Source organism: Bos indicus, chromosome 5 (assembly GCF_029378745.1).
Source record: "Bos indicus isolate NIAB-ARS_2022 breed Sahiwal x Tharparkar chromosome 5, NIAB-ARS_B.indTharparkar_mat_pri_1.0, whole genome shotgun sequence".
Lineage (NCBI taxonomy): Eukaryota > Metazoa > Chordata > Mammalia > Artiodactyla > Bovidae > Bos > Bos indicus.
In genome coordinates, this window is record NC_091764.1 from 8,567,720 (window position 1) to 8,587,726 (window position 20,007).

Here is a 20,007-nt window from a genome sequence, read left to right on the forward strand (position 1 = left end):
GTGAACTCCAGGAGTTGGTGATGGACAGGGAGGCCTGGCGTGCTGCGATTCATGGGGTTGCAAGGAGTCGGACACGACTGAGAGACCGAACAGAACTGATATAAACAAAATAAATCTATACAGGCAAAATATGGAAAAGTTGGTTATTTTTTCATTTTTCACAACTCTTAGAAATGATACTTTAGGTATCATCAATTAGTGTGGTTATTAAAGATATAAACCTTAATAGTACATGAGAGTGTTGATTAAATGGAACTCTTCAGTATAATTGGTCAATGAGCATATACAAGCTTTTCCAACAACATAGAGAATTTTCTTGGTACCTTTTTCATTTATTCTTTCTATGGTCTACAGAAGACAGCCATGTTCGCACTTAATGAATTTCTAGTTTCTAAAGTCTCTAATTCCCACTCTTGCCATAAGACACACTTTTCTCCTCAGTGCCCCAATCCAATTTAATTTCTATTCTGATCTCGTAGCCTAAAATAGATGGCAAAGGGAACATTAAAGTAGTAAATAGATGAGTCCATTGAAAAAGGAATAAAGAAAATGATGACAAGATCTCAGAGCAAAAATGTGAAGCAGAAAAATGATCAAGGATGTTTTTTAAGCAAAGAATGATGAAGGAAAACATTGAACAAAATAAACGCAGTTTTAAAATAGCAAATATACATATTTATATATTTAAATACTGTATGACCAGGGAATAAGTTCAATGTTAGTACCATAAGACATAGGCATTCTAGATTTTAAAAGTACCTGAGAAACTGGTTAGAGACAAAAGACAATTGACCTGATCTTTCTTTTAATGGAGGTGAGTCTGCTATAAAGTCAAAGATGATATATACCCTGTGCAACTGAATAGCATGGTATGTGAACTCAGGTGGAGGTCTTTAGCTCCTTCCCAGAGTCTGGGAAAACATAAGAATAAAGGAAAGGATAAAAATCTTTGTTCTGTAAAAATTACAGTGTATTAATATCCAGTACGGAAGTGGAGTCTTCCTAATATTCATGATCAGAAACACTATTTATTCTAAAGTGAATCATAGTGTACCTGTAAAATCCATTTTTTATGTTAGCCAGCTAACCAGGAATGTTAGTTCCTTCCTTCTGCAAGGAACTTTGGGATGCAAACATCTGACACCATTCATGTTGTCTAGGATTCTGACCACTGAGAGAGAGTTGATTATTGGATAGGATGTGAAGTAGACAGGAAGAGAAATTGGCTAAGATATTAATGATACAGTCAGAATCTGTAATGGATAACTAATATGGAATCATGTTCTACTTACTAATTTCTTCTAAAATAAATTTACTTGTTTCCACATGCAGCTATTGGACACAACTTTTAAAAAGATGCAACTTTTAATTACTGGAATCTAGAGAGTGTGCCAAGAGTATTTTTTTTAATAGAGATTTTTATTAGGATTTCCTTGGTGGCTCAGAATGTAAAGCATCTGCCTGCAATGCGGGAGACCTGGGTTCGATGCCTGGGTCAGGAAGATCATCTGGAGAAGGAAATGGCAACCCACTGCAGTATTCTTGACTAGAGAATCCCATGGATGGAGGAGCCTGGTAGGCTACAGTCCATGGGGTCGCAAAGAGTCGGAAATGACTGAGCGACTTCACTTCACTTCACTTCAATATGATCCTTTTGTATGAGGACATTTATTGGAAAGCAGTGTTAGACTGGTAATTGATTCTTCTTTTTCTCCTTCTCTTCCACCTTCATCCTCCTCATTCTTTTTCTGCTTCATCAAATACCTGAGTTGATTTTAAACTAACATTTATTATCTTTCTCTAGCTATGAAATTACTCTTAAGATTTGAGGACTTTTTAAAAAATACGAGATAAATATTTACGTTTAGTTACAATTTGGGGGAATACACAAGTATTTGTTATTAAAACGATTAATTTGTGTCGTCTTCTTTTCCCCTAAACTTAGAATAAGGATCCTAAACATTACATAAATTGCAGAGATTTAATTAAAAACTTGAAGAAATGTGTTACTGTTAATTGAATTCTTGATACAGTTACCTTTGCAAACCAGTGTTAATGAAACTCCAGTTCAAAGTGGATGGGTTTGGGGAATTGAGATAGCTATTTATTTCCTTAACTGAGGTGCCATGATAATCTCCTCAGTAAAATAACCCAATTAGGAGAGTTCTCAATTGGAGCCATTGACAAAGTTTACACAAACTGGAAGCATTTCTAAGCAAAACACAGGGGTTCAAAGGCCAGTAAACAAGGTCAGTGAGTGAGAGAGGGAGATAACTTCTCTGCGTTTCAGAAGCCTTGCACCTGTGGAGCAGAGAATGGACCCGGTCCTACCGGGGCCAGGTTCCGCTCCGCCCCTTGCCATGCTTGCAGTCCCTGCCCCCTATCGCTGAATCTCCCAGTTTGGCTTCTCCGTATTACCAAGCTATAAATTGCCCTAGAGCTTAGAGGCAATCAGGTCAGCACTGCTCTCACAGGGGAAAAGCTTCTTACTTCCGAGCAGAATCGTTCAGGGGAAAGAGAGAAAGGAGGGGGAGTACCCACGCTTCAGTCGTCACGGCGCTGGCAAGGGGTGGAGAGATGGGGGAGGGGGCTGGCAGAAACTGCATCCCCAACATTGTCGCACTTGACCTAAGTCTACAAACTTACTGGTCGCCGCAGTGGAAACTCCCAGAGCGCTCTCCTCTGCCTGGCAGCCCCCGCTGCAGGGTGGAGTCGCTTCCCGGCCCCACCTAGGGGAAGGAGCTTCCCGTGCCCGCATCCCGGCATCTCCCAAGCACCGCACCCTTGATTCAAGAAAAGTCTCCAGGCGTCTAGAAAGGCTCCGATTATTCTTCCACCCCCGAACCCACACAATGGTATTAACAGTCTCCAGTGGCCCAGAGGGCCACCTTCCTATGGCTCAGGGTGAGGACTCTCCGGCGGACTCCTTTCTTATCCCCGCCCTGCTTTGCTTTCACAACTCCTCCGGGTCAAATAGCCAAAGACAAACTTCTGTCTCTTCTTCCCGGCTCCCACATTTTAAGACACCCACAGCCTGCAAACCCACACACATCGGAACTCCTAGGGCGCTGTTGCAGTCTGGGCATGCTCAGTATCAGGGCAGGTTTTGATTGAAAGTAAAAAAAAAGAAAGAAAAGAGAGAGGTGGGGGGGTGGGGGGGAAGCTTTTTATTATGCTGCCTCCCTCTCCTATGCTTATGGCTTGCTGAACAGGTTGCGAGGCATTCCTGTGACTACCCAGAGGGTTTATCGGATGCCCTTGATTACGTCTCCTTGGGATCTGACCCCCTCAGAGTTGACCGCCCTCCCCCAACGCTCCTCAACCCCCTCCTCAAGTCCCTGTCCGCTGTGGGGATGGAGAGACACTAACAGAACTGGGATGGGCGCTGTTGGCTGCGCGGATCCACCTATTATTAGTGAGCCCGGATTGGCTCCCTGGCTCAGCGTACCGGCGGTGGAGCCAATCAGGCGGCCGGGGCTGGGAGATGACGGGCGGCCGCCTCCTCACTGGAGGGATTCCTGGAGAAGCTGCAGTGTGGGGATGCTCTAGACCGAGTACTGCCCCCAGTGTCTTTCCACCTCCTCCTCCTGCAGCGGCGGCGGCAGCACTTGGCAGCAGCAACTTGAGACTGCACTGGGGCAAGCCCCCAGGGTGGTGCTCCCCGGAGAGCGGGGCTTGGTGCCCCGAAGGGGTGTGTGTAGGGTGAGGGCGGCCAGCTGGGACCAGCTGGTGGCCCTGGAAAACCTCCCACACACCCACACCCACACCCCCCTTTTGTGTTGCAGGCTGCCCCTCCAAGAGCAGAGGCAGCGAAAGGAGTCGTGTGCACCGGTCAGCCCCGGGAAGCTGTAGGGACCGGCGAGCAGGCACCACCTCCTGTTCCCCGCTCCAGGTAAGGCAGCGGGAGTGGCGGCACGGTCACCTCGGTGGTGCCTATTTGCTTAAATCCGTCCAGAAGGTTTTCTTCTCGGCACACTTGGGTTTTGGTGGGGGGAGACTGAGACCTGGGAAGGGAGCCCCGGGTGGCCTATTGTGAGCAGTGTAATGAGACCACATGTGCATCTCCTGGAGAAGCACTTAGCACAGCGCCTGTGATTCAGAGCCTGGAGTTGATGTTGGGCATCCCCCATCTTCTTCTTTCCTTCTCTCCTCCGCCCCCTACCCTCAATTTCTATCCCTCACCGCCCCCCGCCCCCAACTCCTTTCTCAATCTCTCTTCTCCCTCCTCCCAACCGAAGCACGCACAGGGCTTTTTTCTCCTCCTGGAGAGGATTGCCTTTTCTCTGAGGAAAGAGGAAGGTAGTGATGAAAGGAGAAAGATTTTTTTTTTTCCTGCTCAGGGCAAGGGAGAAGGAACAAGATAGAATACAACCTCTGCGAAAATTAGAATAGGGAAAGCAATTAAACTGAATAAAGGAAGTAGACAAGATGTGCAGAGAGGTGAAGCGTCAAGTTTGACTTGATCTCCTCCTTGCAAGAGGCTGTGTCTCTCACTTGATTCCTTCAAATGGAACAAAAATAAACCACCGTTTCAACCCACTTTCAACTGCTTAATTGCTCTTGCTTTTAAGTGCCCACCATTTGACTCTTCCTGCTTCTATCTGTCCTGTAGGGCTATTTGGTATTGTCCATCAGTGGCAATGTCTGAACTTGGAGAAGCTTTTCCAATAGAGGAAAAAAAAAAAACAAAAAAACATTAATTTCCTGAGATTCTTTGGTATGGCCCTTATGTTGAGGAGCAATATACATATATAGATAGATATAGATATATGTACGTATATGTATAAAGTTTCAAAACATTTTTAAGTGACACTAATGCTATCAGGAGGCTTGGGTTTCTACTTTGAGAAAGCTAATCTAGTTAGCTTTGTGTATGTATTGATTTTGACTTTCTTGAAGATTAACCCTTTAAAATAAAGCAAACATTTAACTTTTGTGTTAAAGCTGCATTTGTGTATGAATTGTGATTTCATTCTCTCTTTCTGCTGTTTGCATTGTTTCCCAGATATTGAATTCATGCTTTGCCTTATTTTCTTTCAATAAGTATATTTAATAGATGTAAACGTGATGCTTATACAATTTTAGTACTCCATTTAGAAGGCACATGGAAGCTCAGTTGGCCAAGAATTCTCTTGTACTGGAACAAAGTTTAGAAAGTAATGGTAGGAAGATAGCCTCAAATTTCAAAAATCTTAATGGGAAAAATGTTTTTGTTTTCATCTTTTATTATAATACAGAGAAAGATGTCAAAACAACTCTGTGCCCTGGCTGCCTGCATGATAGGTTAAGTGAACAGGACTTGCTGGACAGAACCTTGATGGTAGCCTCAGAAATTTCTAATTGCATCCTCAGTGGTATAAGCTTTCCTTTCTTGTTATTCATCAGAGACAGATAAGTGATGGCTGTCAGATGGAAGGAGGTAGAAAGAAGTGCTTAGTTGAATGCAATGGGAAAGCATTCCAAGTGGATCCTACATGAGTGCAGAGAAATCAGCAGATGTTGGTGTCCAGATAAATCTTCCCCTTTGATTTACCAGAGGAAATGCCAAGTCTTACTTTTTTTTTTTTAATGTGTCCACTTGGGATAAGAAAAAGGAGCCTTCTTTCTCAACTCTGCTTGACCTTCCACACTAATCTATGTATCCCAGAAAGTATTATTTTCACTACATGTCTTTAGTCATCAAGTTTATGCACTGATCTAGAGAAGAGTTGCATTTATTTACCGTCAATGTAATAGGTGTTATTTTCTAAACTATTTTCCATTTGAGACACTTATCTTTCCTATTTCAGTAGAATTAACCTCAAGTCACAGAAACAAGATCTTCTTTCTAAGGCTTTGACATTTAAATGCCTGTTTTTTGGTTTTTTTTTTTTTCCTTTTGAATGTGGTACCTCTTGAAAGCTAACTCTAATTTTTAGAGGTGCCACCTTTCGGTTGCAAGGACTAAAGGACAATTGTTTAATTGCCTCACATGTGTACATTTGAATTAACAAGTTTAGACATGAAGAGAGAAAGGAAACCGACTGCTTTCCATGTGAGCAAATTAAGATTTTACTTGGTTATTTCTCACCGTGTCTTAGGAAAGTTGCAAGTTTGGGCTTGGTTTGTGACATTTATGTTTGAAACTCTTAACAAATGTTAATTATAGCAGTGACATGTAAAAGACATGCACATGAATATTGAGTTTTTCACATGCTTACAAAAAAAATTACGCCTTTGTAAACCGGAAGTCAGAACTAATTCTAATATGTAGTGAGTGGATCGAAGTAAGACTTTAAATGATATATTGTAGGAAATTATTGCCCTGTCATCCCATAAAATGTTCTAGGATAACAGTTTCATACAACCTTCATCTTTTCTCCTTTTAAAAGAATATCTTAGTAAATCTTATTAATGTTTCAGAGCAAATATGATAATTAGGCTTTAATGTATTTTTATTAGAACTAAAGGTTGCTACTCTACAGGGGAAATCCTAAAATACTAATTTTATAAAATACAACACAATAGAGAATTGTTGCAGAGTAGTTTTGAACTTCATTTCATAATGGAGAATATTAGTTATTCTGTCTGGTCAAATTGTCAGATAGTTCTAGTCCAGAAATATGAAAATGGTTATGGTATTTACAATATTTGCATATTAGACTTGTTGCTAACTGAAAATAAAGCTAGAATATAGTAACTTCTCTTAATTGTATTTGCAAAATGAACTAGATGATTAATAAACAAAATGCAGAATATGTTAGATCTGAAAGCTAATTTGAAGTTGCCTAATGACACCATAGATATAACATCAATTCATCTCCTTTAAGTTCAATATACTAAATCAATTTATACTGAATTCCAAAATTAGGTTTTTACAGCCATCTGATCTTAAAAATCTCACACTTAACGTAGACAATTATGTGAGCCTGAAATTCTTTGAGCTCTTAAGAGTTCCGGTATGTGTAATAGCTAGGAAGAGATACCATTAATTCCAAATTGGAACGTAATATATTTTTTTCCTAATGGTAGTGATTAAATTATTTGGGGAAAGGAAAGCAAAAGTAAACAGTGTAATTACATAACAGAGCAAATTTGATGTAATATTACAGAAAACCAAGACCAAAGTTAGATTCTCTGGCATAGAATAATGTAGGGGTGGGTTTTACAAGTGTTTTGCTAAAAACTAATACTTACTAAAATTAAATACCTAAAACACTGTGACTCTAAAAATTTTTCAATGATTTGCTTGTCATAAATATATCTGTATCAAAAGTTTAACGTCTGAGATGCTTTCTAGTTGAAACTGTTTGCCATTGAAATTGTTCAAAGCTATTTAAATAGGAATAAAGTATATGGCAGTCCAAATAAATAATTTCAACTAGTATTTAAGAATATATGTATGTACACATGTGTGTATATATATATGTATGTGTGTGTATATATATGTATATATTATGTAATATTTTCTGAAAGGATTCAATACTATTGGGCAGTAGCATATAATCTGCTGAAACTAGGAAGTTCTTCTGTAAAAAGTACCATTTAATGAAAGATGACAGTGTCTTAGGGATGCTTTTAATATATATTCGGTTGAAAAGACTAGGAATACCCAGAGGCAAAATTAATGGGGGTATAGATCTTTCTCTTTATACAGCTCTTCTGTGGCTTAGGGAAGAAGTGATTTTCATATGAATCATGGATTTGAAAAAAAAATAAAACCTCTCAGTACAAGATACACTTTTATATGCAGGTAACAAATAACCTGAAATCATATTTTCATATGATTTAGACATAACAGGGCATTAAAGTTTCTTTCTAAGATTTTGTTTCTTTCAACATTTGCATAAAGGTAAATTTGTTCTTAATCTTTTATATAATCAACATGATTATCATTGCTTTTACAGGTAAGGGGGTTTCGATCGGTATCTTTAGTAATTTCTTTAAGAATGAGCATTATTTTTTCATAATGTTTTTACAAACTTGATTCAAACCTCTCCATTAAAGTGTGGCCATTTTTTAAAAGCAGGATTTAATTTTTCCTGTCTGAAGGAAATAGTGTTTTTCTTTTATCTTCTCTGTCATTTTCGGAGTGTTCTTTCTTGAAGAACCATTTTTATATTGACTACAAGATGAACTGTGATAGCTGGGCATGTATGAGCATCATCCTACTCATATGTGTTAATATAAGAAAATAAATGTATATTAAATAATATTGCAAATATAATCATGTTATCTACTGGAAGTAAGAGAGCACACAGTATTTTCTTGTTGTATAAGAATAAAACTTTAACCTTTGCTAGATTATTTACTTTTAAAATGTGCAGTGAGAAATGTTGCTATGTTGTAGGAAGAGTAAGCACTGGGGATGTTATTTCTATAGTTTTAAATATAATTGCAGAAGTCCTATATCAAGCAAACCTCCTTTTAAAATATTTGCTTTCCAAATTTAAAAACGTTATTTAAGAGAGTTCTAAAACAAATTGGAACCTATGTCAGAAAAACAGTAGCACATTTATACTGTGTTAGAAAGAAATTTTGTGACATGTCTTTGGAAAATCCAAAGCAGTTTAAAAAAATTTCTATAATTTCTATAATTTTTTCTACTTAGTTAAACCACAACTTCTAATTATTTAGAACTAATTCTGATCCTTTACAAATACATTCAATTCTGGGAAGGAATGTGGCACATTGGTTTCCATAACTTACCAGTAATGTAATTGAGAGGAGGTCAGAGTTCATCATTTTGGGTTTTGCCGTTGTGTAGATAAAAAGGAATCAATCATTTCTGTATTGGTCTCACTAGTAGTATGTTGAGCATATTAGTTATCCATGTACGGAGTCATTTTGTTGAAGAGGAGCCCTGGAAGACTGCAAAGCTTATAAAGATAATAAATGCCTTCTATATTTTAACTGTTTGTACAAAATGGGAGCTGGAAAATTCCCATGTAGAATGAGAATGGCCTTTCTCAGCTAGTATAAGAATCTGGTGAAATAATTTGGTTTCTGAAGTAGTTTGGTTAAAATGCAATTTCCCAGCGGCCCTGTCACACAACATTTCATTGCACATGCTAGGTAACAGTCCTGCTGCGGCAGCCCCCAGACTGTGCCTAAGACATTTAACCAAGTGACTCAGTCAAGAATGAATTTTGGTCAAAATATCCAATTAATTCAATCCAGGTATGATACTGAAACTTGGTCTTGCCTCATCCCAATAAACCTGCTATTTCTCTATTTGTTCAGTGTAGCTTTGCTTATAATTCTAAAGTGCTTAGAGTTCAAACAGTGCAATATTATTTTTGCCAAAGGGTATTATACAAGTAAGGAGGGTTATATGTTGTTTCCTGCAATAGGTGTTTTCTTTTTCTTTCTAAATCATTCACCTAGCTAATCAAGGATAAAATGCACATAGGTATTTAAGCACTGGTAGAGTCAGAGAATTATTTAAATACAAAGCCTTCTGATACTCCAGTTGCTTAAATGAGACACGATATCTCTTGTTGGCCTCCCACACCCTCCCAGACTACAACCAACTTTTACGCCATAAGCGAATAAAGAAGAAAGCAGACGAACACCTCTGGGGACAGTTCCCTGGGTGTGGCCTCCAGGGGACAGCCTTCTGTTTTTATCTGAGGCTCATTTCGCTTCCGGGCCAGTCTCCTTGCATGCCAACCCAAGCCTCACTCTAGCTGGAAGCAGATAATTGGATTTAGTAATTGCTACTTTCAGATTTATTGGCATATTTTCATCAACGTGAAGGCAAAACCACATGGAAATACTCACACAAAACATGCTCAGCTATAACAAACTTCATGTCAACACTTTCAAAGTGAGATGTATATAAGCTTTACATAATTGACAAAATAGCTTTTCTTTCATGGAATTTCTTTTGATTACTCACAAGTGACCCAAGCAAAAGGTGAGACTGTTAAAACCATGAATCAGTCTAACTTTTTAACTTATTAACACCAGTGGGTAAAGCTGAAATAATTATTTAAAATATTTTCACATACTTGCTGCTGCTGCTGCTAAGTCACTTCAGTCGTTTCCGATTGGCTTTAATACTTCCCGAGTCCACCTGTGTCTTGTTAGAGACTCAAGCATTCATGTACCTCATCCTGGTTATCACAGATACCTGAGAACTGGTTCCTACTCCTGTAGAATCTCTGAATACTACTGTGAAACATCACATAGTCTTGCTTTTAGGCTAGATTATTGGTAGTCTTTTTTTTCAGACATAATTTTATGTGAAAGTAACTGTACTTATAAACAGTATAGCAGCAAGCAGCAGGCTACACTCATGAAAACGTCAATTTGGAACTGTTTGCCCTTTCCTTGAGAAGGAGAAAGAGTCAATTAAGTATATCTTTTTTCCAGATGATGTTCTGCACACACACCCCCACCCTGGTATTCTGTGTATTATAAACAGTGGGTCGGTCCTTGTTCTCTACCCTTGAAATATGGAAGCTGCTATTTTCGAGGGAAAAGTCATTAACAAATTTTTTTTAGACAAATGACTTGATGGCCTTTGAAACAAGGATAAATGATACAACACAGGTTACCAAGGCCTAGCTAAGCTCCTCTAACAACCAGGCTCTGAGTTAGCATGATTATTAAGAGGAAAAGTTGTCACGATTTCTCAGGAGAAAGACAAGGTAGCAAAGCATGGAATCTGTTTCTGGCTTGGAGTGTCTGCCAGATCCTGGTTTACAGGGCTGGCTTTCTGCCTAATCCGTAGCATTTTTATCAGATTTGAGGAATGAATAAAGTGAACTGTTGGGCATTAGAGCATATTTCTAGAGCACTAACATCTCTTTTTAAATAGAATAACATCACTATCTTATTTTAACCAATGTCCAGAATCCAAGGCCACAAGTTTTATTTTTAAATATCTATAAACCAGACCATTATATGCCTAAAAGTGCTTGAATTTTTTGTCTTTGTATAGAATTTCCTGTACATGAAAGCTTAGTTAACAATGTGACATTGCAAATAATGTACCTATTTTTGTATTTTTATTCAATTATAATATTAAATATACAATGCCAAACAATCATCTTGAGATATAGTTGAGTTTAATAATTCTAGAAAAGCCACAAAAAGCCAAACTATTCCTAAATGGTTTAAAACTGCCCGCTTTAAAATTGTGGGGGAAAAAATGTACTTAAAATGCAAGGTTCCTGTTTGCTTTTGGATTTTTTTTTTTCCTGGAGAATCATAGGTACTCTCAGAACCATTCCTAGATAACACAGAATGAATATTAATGATAGGAGAGAGTCGACTCCTTCAGGGAAGAGTGGCATAGATGAGTTCTGTTATGCCTTTGAGAATCTGTTTCATCATTTATATATTGAACACAAAGCAACAGTTTGGTTTCTCTGACCGCTGGATTTTCAGACCCGTATGCGTTGAAGCATGTTACTACTCACTGCTGGAAGATTTGTTCAACTCTCCAGCTAAGGGCACGATACAGTAATTCTCTTATATTCTCTTCCTTCCCTGCCATTTTTTTTCCTGTTTTATCTCCTTCCTGCCTGCCTTCTTTTTCTTCCTTCCTTCTTTCCTACTTTTTTCTTCATATCTTAATGAATCACCTTACTCTAGAAACTACTGGGAACTTGGTACTCTAGACTCCATACTCATCTCTACCTGCTGAATTTATTTTTTTGTCAGTAACCGAGAGATTTCCCTCTTTAGTTTGTATACAGTTCAGATTGGTTTCACAAAAGGTATGTATAGATAAATAAGGGAGAGTAATTTGTTCGTGCATTTGGCACACTTAAATGGAATGTCCCATGATTTGAAAGTTTTTGAGAACTTCCGTGTAAAAATTATCCCAGTGGTAAGACAGTGGTATTTAAAAGTTCAAACAAATAGCATGTATTTTCAGGCATCTTTTCAAATTTTATTCTTCCAATGAAAATATTTACATCACTGTTGTCATGACAGTTGTATCTCACTGAATTTAAAAAAATATTATTGCCTTATATGCTTTTGATAATGAAGAGGTTCTCCATTTTACAGATGCACTAAAGGAGACTCAGAAGTTAGGTTACCTGCCTGTAATTACACACTTAGGAAGCCTTTAATAATTTTCACCTACTGACTCATACAGCTTCAGTGGTTAATAAAGAAAAACTCCAGTAAATTTTTAAATTCTCTCTAGTTTGCTCTTATGAAAAATAAAAACAAAAATCTAATATCTTCACTGTATGTTGAATAGTCTTTATTCTTTCTATTGAAAAGACAATGACAATTTAATATACTGTCATTACTTTTGTGACTCTAATTTTGGAATAAATTTATTTTAAAAATTGTTCAAGGGATGATTCTCTAATCTATAAGGGAAGTCACTGATCCTGAGTCACTTGATTCAGTTAGCCTTGAGTCATTGCTATGTCACCATGATATTAAATGTTATCTTTATATATGTATTTCCTTATTTGTAAAGTACAGAGTCATAAGGTACCTCCTGGAGGCTACAAAGAGGTGATGGGGAAATGTGTGTTGTAGTTTTACTAGAAGATTTCCGACCTCATCTCACATTATTTTTCTCATTTGCACTTATACAACTTCTCACTGTTTCCTGAACATTGATGGAAGTTGTTGAATCTATTGGTTCTTTATTTCAAGATGGAAATGGCTAAGCAGGGAATATACTCAAGCCCCAGTTATTATGCCTTCCTAGTGTGAAGTCCGTCAATTGACAATTCTTACGTTAAGAATCAAGCACATTTGGAAATGATTACCAATAGCTGTACACTTTGCAATGTGGATTATCATAATTGACTTTCTAGATGATCTGCTCAAAGGAAATATGATTTTAATTGGGAAAGGCTTATAGAAAGAATGCAAGATTAATTGGAATGTAAGATTGGTATTTATAGGAGATTTTTGGACAAACACAAAATTTGTCCAAAATTTATGATTAAAGGTTAATCATATTCTTATACTCTTACTATGTCAGGCACTTTTTAATATACTTTCTATACTTCATTCCATTTAACATTCCTAAGAATTTTATGAGATTGGTACAAATTTATATTTTTTAGATGAGAAAAATGTGGAAAAGAAGTAACTTGTTAAGGTCTCACAACTGTTCTGTAGAAGGAATTGGATTCAAAGCCAAGAGTCTATTTCTAGAGTGAATACTCAACCATAAGAAATCATAATCATCAGACTCCTTAGTGGTAGAAGATGTAGGACAGATGGAAGCAAGGAGATAGAAGTGATCAAAAGAAGTTGAAGAGCCATAAGCAAACTGTACTTCATGGTTTGAGTTCAGATGACCATTATGGCAATGTGCTAAACACATGAAATTTGGAGTCTCATAGATCTGGGTATAAAGACCTCCTCTGACATGGTGAGCCTCAGTAAGATATTTTATTAATAAAAGCTTCACTTCACCAGGAATGGAAATGCAATGATTTTGCAAATTGTCTGCTGTTGTCAGATCTAATCACTCTTCACCCTTATTTATTAGTCAAGAACTCTTTCACTTTTTTAAAAGTTAATTTATTTACATTAATTGGAGGCTAATTACTTAACAATATTGTGGTTTTTGCCTTACATCAACATGAATCAGCCATGGGTATATATATGTGTCTCCCCATCCTGAACCCGTTCCCCATCCCATCCGTCTGGGTTGTCCCAGAGCACCTGCTTTGAGTGCTCTGCTTCATGCATCGACTTGCACTGGTCATCTATTTCACATATGGTAATACACATGCTTCAATGCTATTCTCTCAAATGATCCCACTCTTGCCTTCTCCCACAGAGTCCAAAAGTCTGTTCTTTACATCTGTGTCTCTTTTGCTGTCTTGCATATATGGTCCATATCACTTCTGTCCTTCTAAATTCCATATATATGCATTAATATACTGTGTTGGTATTTCTCTTTCTGACTTATCTCACTCTGTATAATAGGCTCCAGTTTCATCCATCTCCTTAGAATTGACGCAAATGTGGAGAACTCTTTAACTTTCAAAAAAGCCATCTAACTGAAAATGGTTTAGAGAGAAAGGGATTTTAAAGCTCATGTTACCATAATATCCAGGAATATTCTGGATTTCATCAGAGCTGAAAATGGGAAATCAAGCTATATGATCAAGATAGCCCGCAACCCCCATCCCTCCCTATCTCCTTATTTCTATGCTTCTCTGCCATTGCTTTATTTAAAATCAGGATCTTTCTTTAAAGTGGCAAGAATGTTCTCAGTGGCTACAGACATATAAGAAATCCCCATATAAAGAGAACACTTTTCTTCCCCAAAAATGTCTAGGATCATCTCGACTGGAACAACTTGGGTCACTTTCCCCAAGTTCATCACTATGGTGAAGGCTATGAAATAAGATTTTTTTCCTGAGCTGATCCTTGTGTCATCCCTGGATTTGAGAGTTGTACGAAGCATCACTCGACCACATAGAAAGAGAGTTCTGCTGTTAAAAGAAGGGAAATGACTAAATTTAGAGCAGGCAAAACAACAAATACCTAACTCATAAGGTTCGGGCGCTGACCATCAGAGGATGCCTGCTGGCATTAATGCTGGAGCAGACTCCTCCAGGACCCTTGGTTTTTCCAGCACTAAACCTTTAGTTGATGGGTCAGGATGAGATCCAGGGAATTCTAGTGAAAGGTCCATAGTGTTAATAGTTGAGGATGTAGAAAGGAGTGGCACTGGAAAGACTTGATGGTCACTTATGAACAGGTATGTACATAGTCAATAATTAAACAACTGCTATGACCATAACAGTGTAAAAGGAATGCATTTCAGAGGCTGAGGGCTAAGTTAAGTGTCATTTAACTCTAATTGGGTCCTTGCCTTTTGCCTTGCCTTCCTCCTTTTTAATGCAGTGAGGGAAATACTTAACTAATTTGAGGACTCTTAGATTCAGAGCTCAGAGGGCTTATTTAATAGCTAAATCATGTGCAACTCTTTGAGACCCCATGGACTACACCACACCAGACTTGCCTGTTCTTTACCATCTGCTGGAGTTTGCTCAAACTCATGCCCATTGAGTCGGTGATGCCATCCAACAGCCATGTGCAAGGCCACCTGTGTATATGTCAATACCTCAAATTTTTTTGTTTTGCTTGAGGCCTTGTTCTCAGGAGTTTATATAGAGTTTTATTTTAAGATTACCATAGCTACTTTTGTATTGATACAGATGCAATAGAATAAATTTGTACAAAAACACTATTACCTTTTCAAACTGAAAGGAAAGGGAATTATTAGAGAATAATGACCTTTCTTCATAAGCACCAGGACATGCCTGTTATATGCCAGGCACTATTCTGGGTACTGGGAATATACAAGCGAACAGAGTAGACATGTTCCTTGCATTTAGGGAACTAGCATTCTAGGGAAAGATACAAACAGCTAAAAACAACAACAAAACTAAGGTAGTCTTAAAATAATGAGCAATGCTACTACAAAATAAAACAGGCTAATAAAGTAAAACTGGGGACTCTGGCCAACCAAAAATATATAAGTTGAGGCATGAAAGACTATGTAAACATCAGGAAAAGAGCATAGTAGACAGAGGAGTGGGGGTGAGTTTATTCTACTTACAAAAGAGATAAAAGGTAAATACAGCTGAAGTTGTAAAGATACTGGCTTCATGAGTGCAACCCTGTTTTAATATTTTAACTAAAAACCATCTACACACATTATTAAGGATATTTTCAGAACAAGATGATCATACTTCACCTCAATGTTACTTAAATATATGTAGCATCTTATTTCTGTGTAATATGTTTCCAGTCTATGTAGTCATGTGAACATTTTTTGTGTAATTATAGTCATGGAATACATACTATTTCCACCCTGACTTTCAAAATGCTCTCTCAGGTGACTACCAGGCAGATGTTTTTATCTTCCATTTTCTCTTTTGTAAGAGTAACTTCTTTTCCTTTACGACATAGATTCCTTAGACAGTTTCTATATATCTTTTGTTAAATCTTAATAGCCTTTCTCCTTTTGCCCTCATTTCTAAGGGAATTGAACATGCAGCCCACCCTCAATTTTTAGGGTTTCTCTAGATTTAAATGAATACCTTGGCTTTTTAATCACACTGTTCTTTTTTCCTCCATGTAATTTCCTTCTGAGTATATATTCGATTATATCCAACAAAACTGAAATTTTGATTTTGACACAAAAGTAAATAAACACTGAAAGCAGAAAGAAACAAATCCTTTTGTGTCAATTATCATTTAGACAGCAAGGGTCTCAGAGCATTAACCAGAAATTATTTTTCCTCTATCTGGTCTCATTCCTTGGTTTCAAGAACTCAATAACCGGAGTCTACCTGGGTCAGTCTGTAGTAGTAAACTAGGCGCTTACAGAGGCGTATTAACACAGTCAGGGGTAGTCCAGTGGCATACCATATGCTGCAGCAGTCATGAATTAGTAATTACAGCGTCAGTCTTGAATGGCCCTCTTTTCCCTCTTAAAACTCCTATAGACATTATATGCTGATAATAACATATTTCTGAAGAAGTATTCTTTGCCAAATTCACACAAGACCACCCATCTGAGAGGTGGTTTATAGTGAAGTATTATAATGGACCATTCTTGTCAAGTGATATACTCTGTTTTCCTTACCTGTGGGCACCAGGCTCTTTTGTATCCTAAATATCTTGTTTTTCTACATCTGTACATTTATACTTGCATGTGTAGTATATTTAGATTTTTAATGTATGTGATCACACGAAAAATTACAAGTTTTTCAAGATTTTGCAATGATATATATATATATATATATATATATTTTTATCATCTTTTGACTCTGACAAACAGTAGGAAAAGAGCATTCCATAAAATGTTTATTGAATAAGTGAATTAATCCACCAAATCTATATTTTCTAATGTTTTTGAATGACATCCAAACACAGTTTGCTGCCAAAGACACATACACATTATATGAACAAAAGTTCTATGAACTGTTTCTTACTGGTGTTGTATTATGATACCTCCTTTTCAATTCTTTTCCTTTTCCCCTTAATTCATTAAAAAAAAATACTGGTTGTGACCAGTTAAGTTAATGTAACAGCATACTAAGCACACCAATCTGCAGTTTTAAATAAAAACAGTTCCCTAAAAATGTTTATCAATTTTCAAAGAATTATAGTATATTTCCGATCTCATTAAGCATACATAAGTATAATATAATGGATATACAGGAACTTGCAGTGGCTTATTTGAAACATAAAAGTATCATACTATAAATGAATGGAATTCAAGAGCTTTCCCAGATCAAAATTATAGTGTTCTCAACTGTAGTCACATATAGGTGACTTTGTGTGAACTTACACTGTAGTTTTTTAAGCTCGCAATGAATCTGGCACCACTTGCTCTTACTGGTCACTCTCAACCAAGCAGTTTAATGTTTGTCTGCTATCTTCTGAGGAATTCAGTTAATTGCTCTTAACTAAATGCTATTAATCTTTTTGTTTGTTGCAATGGTGTCAATACATTTTACTTCTCTTTTGGTTATGGATAAACATTTTTATAGAGTAGAAGAGAATACAGAAATGTGACAGATTATTTCTTTCTTTAAAGTGGTGAATAGAGACCAGTCTATGGAGCCGACAGTGAAGACTGAGCTTAAATATTTAGAGTTTCGTGTTCAAAAATAAAAACAAGCAAACAGTATAACCCCCTCAATCTGTCATTAAGTTTGTGATGTGGTGATTTTACAGTATGGTCTCCCTGATACCTCTCTGTGCTACCAGGAGACGATCTGCAGTTAATCATGATGTTTCTCTGCAAGGGAATTAGATATTAAAGTGGCTCAGCACAGAGATGCTTCTTTGGCATTCCTACCGCCCATGTGATTTTTCTCACGATAGTGGATAAGGTTGGAGATTATGTCCTCAATCTTTTAGTCATTCATCAATCTGCCCAAAAATATCTAAGAGCACAAACTCTCAGACACTGCCAACCACTTATAGAAAGAAGCAAGTGCTGCTGCTGCTGCTGCTAAGTCGCTTCAGTCGTGTCCGACTCTGTGTGACCCCATAGATGGCAGCCCACCAGGCTCCCCCATCCCTGGGATTCTCCAGACAAGAACACTGGAGTGGGTTGCCATTTCCTTCTCCAATGCATGAAAGTGAAAAGTGAAAGTGAAGTCACTCAGTCATGTCCGACTCTTTGCGACCCCATGGACTGCAGCCTACCAGGCTCCTCCGTTCATGGGATTTTCCAGGCAAGAGTACTGGAGTGGGGTGCCATTGCCTTCTCCGACAGAAGAAGCAAGTAGTCATAATTTATTCAGATCCATGCTGTGAAGTAGTCAGGATTGGTTAGGATATGCTATGGTAACAAACAGTAGAAAAGCCTCAGTGACTTAAACACATAAACCTGACTTCTTATTTGTACAGCGTAACCGTTGTGGAAAAGTATGTGTGTATTTGGAGGGGGTGGCAGAAGATCCTCTGGTTTGTGTCATTCAGGAACAAATACTGTTGAGAGCTTCAGTGACTTATAACACTGTCTCTCCAAATAATGACATTGATACAACGGTATTAAGAATTCACTGCAGTCAGAAGGAAAGCTCTGGATGGTTTCTCATCAGCAGTTAACTACTTTGACCCTGTAAGAGGCATACAGAATTTCTACTTAGAGACCATTTGCCAGATCCAGTCAACATGGCCTCCAACTACATGGGTTCTCCAAGTGTTTTAAGCTCACAATGAATCTGGCACCAGTGCTGTTACTGGTCACTCTCAACCAAGCAGATTCATGTCAGTCTGTTTCCTTCTGTTAATAGCTTTTAGTTGAATGATGTCAATATATTGTACTTCTTTTTTGGTTATGGATAAACAATTTTATAGAGTGGAAGAAAATACAGAGATGTGATGGGATATCATTAATAACTATGAATACTAGGGGCCTGAAAGGACAGGATGTTGCCAAGTTCTTGAAGCCTCTTTTATTAGCTGCAACAGGAAAGTGAAAACTTTCTGAAAGCATGCGAGAGTGAGTGATCAATTAGTCAGACAGCTATGGCTTCACAGAGGAGGCGATGCATGCACGAGCTGCACTCTAAGGGACTTTTCCATTATCATAAAAGACACTTAGTTCATTATTTAATTAAGGCTTCTCTTTTTTACCTGAATCTCAAACACTGAATATGTATTTAAGCATGCCAGCACTCCTGTAGGTTTGGTGAGTGAACGAAATCATTTCTGTCTTACCAGAAGTGCTGACATAAAATACAACTGTCAATTTAACAAATTTATTTGGGTATCTTCCCTGATCGCTCAGTTAGTAAAGAATCTGCCTGCAATGCAGGAGACCCTGGTTTGATTCCTGGCTCGGGAAGATCTGCTGGAGAAAGGATAGCCCACCCACTTCAGTATTCTTGGGCTTCTCTTGTGGCTCAGCTGGTAAAGAATCTGCCTTCAATGTGGGAGACCTGAGTTCGATCCCTTGGTTCGGAAGATTCCCTGGAGAAGGGAAAGGCTGTCCACTTCAGTATTCTGACCTGGAGAATTCCATGGACTGCATAGTCCATAGGGATGCAAAGAGTAAGACACGACTGAGTGACTTTCACTTTCACTTTTCACTTTCCTTTGAATATCTCAAAGACACCTCAGATTCATCTTGGAAAAACTAAACTTTCAGTTCTTTGATACTAATAAATGATTCCATTTTCCGTCTAGAAACCTGGGAGTCATCTTTGTTTTCTTGTCTCTCTTGACCTCAGGTCTAAAATATTTGATAGCTTTATTATTTTTAGTTTGTAGGTACCTTTTAAATCTGTTTATTTTTCTCTATGTCATCACCACATCATAATCAAACCAACCTTGACTTCTCAATTCTCCTATTCTTACTCAGACTTTCCAGTCCATTTATTATCTGGCTCCTCCTATTCAATAGAATAGTTTCTCGTATTATCTCTCTCATTCTCAAGTGCAGGCCCCTTTGGCCTTCAGTCAAGTTTTAATGCTCCAGACTTCTTCCTGCCTCAGGGCCCTGGCACAGGCTCCTCGCTATGCTTGGGTTACCATGGGACATGTCTACTG

At 37.9% G+C, this 20,007-nt stretch overlaps 1 protein-coding gene across 3 annotated transcripts in view; it reads left to right on the forward strand.

Moving 5' to 3' along the window:
• Window positions 1-3,506: 3,506 nt before the first annotated feature.
• Window positions 3,507-20,007, forward strand: part of SYT1 (synaptotagmin 1) — a 611,214-nt gene continuing 594,713 nt past the window's right edge. For 2 of the 3 annotated variants that reach the window (XM_070788845.1, XM_070788846.1), the window contains exon 1: window positions 3,508-3,892. The gene's annotated coding sequence lies outside the window, so the exon portion shown is untranslated. Of the gene's footprint in view, window positions 3,893-20,007 lie in introns of all 3 variants that reach the window. The other variant, XM_070788847.1, reaches the window with a different exon arrangement.